Raw genomic sequence first — 6,146 nt, forward strand, 5'->3', positions numbered from 1 at the left:
TTTGGCATTTTCTATACAACAGAGTTTTAATTCCCCTTTGCTATTAAAGATGCCTTTAGTATCCTTTTGATGTCTTTGTAGCTCTGGCTAAGACTTTCAAGACTATGTTAAATAAGTGTGGTGATAAACAGCAATCCTATTTGGAGGAGGAATGCTTTCATTCCCCTCCATTCAGTGGAACTCTGGCCAGTGGTTTTGCATATACTATAGCCTTTTCTATGTTGAGGAATACCCTTTCTATTCATATTTCATTGAGTGGTTTTACAGATTGACTTTTCTGCATCGATTGACATAATCATATGATTCCTTCTGTTTTATTTATATAGTAGATTTCATAGATTGTTTCTCTAATATTAAACAATCTTTACATAGCTATTATAAATCCCACTTGATCATGATGAAGTTTTAAAAATGATTTGTTGAATTCTGTTAGCCAGAATTTTGTTGAAAAATTTGGCATCTATGTTCATAAGAGATACTGGTCTATGGTTTCTGTTCTGGTGTTATGCTTGCTTTATAAAATGAGTTTGGTAGATATTCTCCTTTTCTATATTCTTGAATAGTTTGTGTAGACTGGGTATTGAATCTTGTCTAAATGTTTGGTTGGATTCTCCAGTAAAACTCTCTTGTCCTAGACTTTTTGATGTTGACAGCTTTTAAATATTCAGATCTTCTTGTATCATAGGTTTGTTAATGTTTTATACATCAATCAGAATTAATTTAGGTATATCATGTGTTTCTAGAAATTCATCAGTTTCTTCTGGGTTTTCAAATGTATTGGGACAACTTTTCGTAATTAGAATGTAATTATCTTTTTTGTTTTGGCGATTCTGTTGTGATGGCACCCCTTTCATTTCTTATTTGTAATATTTGCTTTTCCTCCTATGTTTTATCCAGTGGTTCATCAATTTTGCTCATGCTTTCTAAGAACTAATCTCTTGTCTTACTGATTTTGTTTCTATTAAATATTTTTGATTCATTTACTTCTACTCTAGTCTTTATTATTTATTTTCTTTTAGTATCTGAGGGTTTGTTTTGCTGGTCATGTTATCATTATTGTAGGTTTAGGCTTAAGATGTTTATTTTAGCTCTTTCTACCTTTTTTACAAGTGTGTTTATTGCTATAAATTGCCTTCTGAGAACTACTTTTGCTGTTTCCCAATGGTTTTAGTATTTTGTTCTTTTGTTCTCATTTGCCCCGAGGGAATTTTTAATTGCACTCAATATACCTTCAATTACCCTGTGGTTTTTAAGTAAATGAGTTCTTTAATTATCATGCAACTGATTTTTTTGGATCTTCCTGATTTTGATTTGTAATTTTATAGCACGATGACCTGAAAAGATAGGTCATAGTAGTTTTCATATTCTTTTATACTTGCATATTGTATTCAGAAAACATTAAGGGTTTATTAAACAGAAAAAATTAGCATTACTATCCAAATTTGAAAAATGTAAAAATAAGTGACTCTTGGATAATTGTAAACTAAAAAGAAAATGTATCCCTTCATGTCTTTATGTCATTTCCCAAATTCTTTATTATTCTGAGTCAAGTTCTTCACCTGTAATGAGGTAACCAAATGTCACCACTTGAATCAGGAAGTTCACTTAGAGAAGCCCACATGGACCCAAAAAGATAGTGAAAATTCCTCTGCCTTATGCTCTATAACATGCTGCTTTCTAGTATTACACTTAAAATTATTAAGTGATTACCTTATATATCCACCAAGAAAATTTATAGTCACCGCACCTAAAAATGGAGAGAGAGGATTGAAATGTTTTGAGGAAACATTCTCTGTATTAAACAAAGACTCTTGATATATTTCTGCAACATGGATTAAGTGAAAAATAATAATTCTTCAGAGATATATGTGGATTAAATACAATCCTTAATGTGAATGAATAAAATAGTCTTGATATAAGTGATCAGTCCACAGAGCTTAGGGTTTCTATTTCAGATTCTTGATAACACAGAATTATTAAGTTCCCATCAGACAAGTCTTCATGCAAGACAAAATTCTGAAAGCCAATAGACAGAAGGGGTTCATTGCCATAAAACGTAAAATTTTTAAAAATGTAGATTTTCTAAAAATTTTAAAGGACATTCTGATTACATAACCATGTGTAGATTAAGTGTTAAATTTATATAATGAACATCATCACCCTATTATCACTGTTTTCACCTTTGTCTGGTCTGTAATTGCTTTTAACTTACCAATAAATATCTATGAGGGAAAATGGGATAAAGCTACATATTCTATAATGGGGCTTACATATTCTATAATGGTTGCCTTTACGAAAAGGCAAATTTTGTGAAAAATTCCATTAGCATATTATTTTATTTTCCCCAGCTTTTTGAAACCCATTAAACACACACAATCATTAGAAACTAAGACTATCCACTCAGTGATAGAATTTGGGAAAAACAACTTCCAAATATAAGGCATAGGGAGGAAACAGAAAAATTCCCTCAGCTCTGGTGAGCTTTGCTAGAAGAGAAGAACTCCAAAACACAGCGACAACCTGAGACAAGGTAGTAAGATGCTTCCTGTTATTTCCACCATTTCACCTGTAACTAACAGACATCACTGTGTCCACTCCAAGAAGTAATCATGCTGTTCTCAGGACCAGCGACTGAGTCAGAGATACTCAAAATGTTTAAAAACAGGTGTATAGAAAATAAACCCAAATGTGCAATGATGTAGTACATTCTGCAAGGCCAGGTACTTACAAGTAAACAAAACTTGCAAAGAGGGGCAAAGAGGCAGCAGCTGTTAAAAGGAAGGGGAACCTGTAAATCAAGCTCTCTCTCTCTCTTCAATCTCTTGCTAGTGCCAGAAATAATGATGTAGAGACTGGGGAATTGCTGGAGCTCTGTGGGTGTGAAAAGACAAAGAGGCAAGAAGAGACAAAAAAAAAAGGTAACTGTTTGGATATGGGATATAGACTGGGAATTTTACACAGCAACCAGTCTGCTTTGTGGAAGTAGATTCGTGAAGACTCAGCCATGTATAATACAAACAGATCCCTAAACTGATCTTTTGTACAAACATGAGCCCGTTGTTCAAACCTGAACACATACACAAACACACGAAGCAGATCAGATCCAACACGCAGTCCTGTAGAATATATAAGAACAGGCAAAACACAGGAGTAACATTTACAAGACTGATAGTACTATTTTATTCCTTCAGAAATTACAAATACAAATCCATAGGGTTTGCAAAGATAACATCCGTGACTGAATCAAAACAGTGGTATGAAAGTCGATAGCAGAGGAGATTGTAGCAAACTGGGACCCAAAGAGAAATGAGAAACCAGCCCTTGCTAATTATATGTGGGTAAAGATAGAAGCTCACCATTACCCCAGTCAGAATTTTCAAGTGATGCAAATATGCAAATTTTTCTGTGAACATTCCCAATGTTTATAGCCTTGTTTGTGCAGAGCAAAGCATATCTGTGGGCCAAAGGTGACCCAGAATAGCCACTATATAACTGTTTCTCTGCATTGAATATTCATGAATGAAATACTTAATTTAAAAATGAGGAAATTACTCACACCCTCAACCTGACTCGCCGACCCGCAGAATAAGTGTTCAATTCGTACGGTGAGCACCTTCACCACTGTTGTCACTGCATCATGTTCAACTCTGATGCTGTTGCCATTCTGATTCATCTGTACTCGACAGAACAAAATACAGCTCAGCCCTGTGCCATCGTCGCATTGCTGTTTGAGCCCCTGGCTGCAGCCATTGGTAAATGCATGTCATCCACTATCTTTCTCTTTTTCACTGAGCTTATTTCTATATTACCAAGTGCTTGGAAGGGGGCATGTACTTATTTCTAAGGAGCATTCTGGCTGGACTTCTTCCAACACTCATTTGTGTGTTCTTTTGGCAGTCCATGGTACTTTTAATATTCTCCACTCGCACCATAAATCACATCCACCGATTCCTCTTTGGTCTTCCTTATTCAATGAAATTAATTTTCCCTTATTTTAATTGTATGCTTTTAATGCCCGAGATCGGCCCCCCCCACACACCATACTCCACACTTACAATGTCTGAGATCTGACAACGAAACAAAAGCCAAGCTCACTCTTGTTCAGGCATTTCTGACTCATCATGCACTTACAGGACTGAGTAGCAATGTCTCTTTGGGTTTCCTAGACTTCAATTCTTTATGGGAACAGACAGATTCATCCTTCTCTTGCAGATCAGCTAGTTTGTAGACACTAGGCCGCCAGACTTCTGAAGTCAGACAGCTCTTCCACATTCTTACTTCAAAGCAATAGAATCAGTGAACCACATGGTAGCCACAGTCCACTGCCATTGAGTCACTTCCAACTCAAAGCTACCCCACCCATGTTTTTAGAGACTGTCACTCTCTAAAGGAGCAGATAAGTTCACAGCAACCCTATGCCAATAGAACAAAATACTGCCTGGTCCACCCCCATCCTCACTATTGTTATTATGTTTGAATCCATTGTTGAAACTAGTGTGTCAGTTCATCTCATTGAAGGCCTTCTTCACTGGCCCTCCACTTTACCAAGCACGATGTCCTTTTTAGAACATGTGTCCAGCGTAGGTGAGAGGAAGCCTTTCGGTCATCGATGATGAGGGACATTCTGGTGTGCTTCTTCCAGCATAGGTTTGTGTTTCTGGCAGTCCACTTGACATGACCAAATGTCGCTTTGTAGTTAGCTCTACATAACAGAAATCCAAAGGATCAGTTTGGGGATTTCAATAGAAAATGCAGATACGACTTAAAACAAAGTCAGTCACATTGTTTGGCATTGTGATGAGCAGTCGGTCATTTGGTTCACTGATGTTCCACTTTAAAATTTGTTATGGTGGCGCCCATCTTTCCCAAGTTACAGAAAATTTACCTGGTTTGGTGTCTACATTGGGAACGTGTTTTTCCCGTTTATTAAACTTTGTCTTAATAGGTTTCGAAATTTTGTGACAAATATTTGGCCAAGTTGTTTTCCAATTAAAAAGTAATGATTTTAAAAACTAGTAACTTACAACTGCCACACTAAAAAGAAACATATGGTCCACAAGCATTCCTTTGACAATGTTATCATCCACCAGCCGTTTACTATGAAACTTAACTGGCCAATCGAGACAAAGAGTCCCGAGACCATTCTTCTACCACTGATTAAGACTGGAGTGGCAGGTGTGTTGGGTAATATTAATTTAGACTTCTGAACCTTCTGGGCAGACTTGGTGACTTGGCAGCTCCAGCAGCCTTTTTGTCCACTGCCTTGATGACACCCACAGCAACGGTTTGTCTCCTGTCTCGGACAGCAAAACGGCCCAGAGGAGGACAATCAGAGAAGCTCTCCACACACATGGGCTTTCTGGGTACCATGGACACAAGGGCAGCATCACCAGACTTCAAGAATTTGAGGCCATCTTTCAGCTTCTTGACAGAAGGATGATCCATCATCTCTTTGAGCTCAGCACACTTGCAAGCAATGTGGATAGGGAGACAATCCAGCACAGGTGTGTCTCCAGCACTGATTTGCCCTGGATGGTTCAGGATGATCACCTGAGTAGCAAAGCCACGTACTTCCATTAGTGGGTCATTTTTGCTGTCACCAGCCACATTGTCACGGCAAACATCTTTGACAGAGACGTTCTTGACATTGAAGCCTACGTTGACCCCAGGCAGAGCTTCACTCAAAGCTTCATGGTGCATTTCAGCAGACTTCACTTCAGTGGTAGCATTGACTGGAGCAATGGTTCCAGCACCATGCCAGGTTTCAAAACCCCAGTTTCCCCACTGCCCACAGGGAGAGTGCTGATGTCGCCAGTTTTGTAGACATCCTGGAGAGGCAGGCCCAAGGCTTGTCAGTTGGGCGAGTTGCTGGCAGGATGCAATCTGGAGCTTCAAGCACTGTGGCTTCTCTGGCATTGCCAGCCTCCTGGGTAACCTTCCATCCCTTGAACCAAGGCATATTAGCCCTTGGTTCTAGCATATTGTCACCATTCCCATCAGAAATTAGCACAAATGCTACTGTGTCAGGGTTGTAGCCACTTTTCTTAATGTAAGTGCCGACTTCCTTAGTGATTTCCTCATATCTCTTCTGGCTTTAGGGCGGTCCAGTAGAAGTCCCTTTGTCCAGGTCAACAGTTAGCTGTTTC

At 38.4% G+C, this 6,146-nt stretch overlaps 1 pseudogene; it reads right to left on the bottom strand.

The window, feature by feature from the left end:
• Positions 1-6,146, bottom strand: part of LOC101638904 — a 156,639-nt pseudogene that overhangs the window by 28,940 nt on the left and 121,553 nt on the right.

The sequence above is a fragment of the Echinops telfairi genome, unplaced genomic scaffold (assembly GCF_000313985.2).
Source record: "Echinops telfairi isolate 266 unplaced genomic scaffold, ASM31398v2 ScPeMD7_7467;HRSCAF=8505_1, whole genome shotgun sequence".
Taxonomy (NCBI): Eukaryota; Metazoa; Chordata; class Mammalia; order Afrosoricida; family Tenrecidae; genus Echinops; species Echinops telfairi.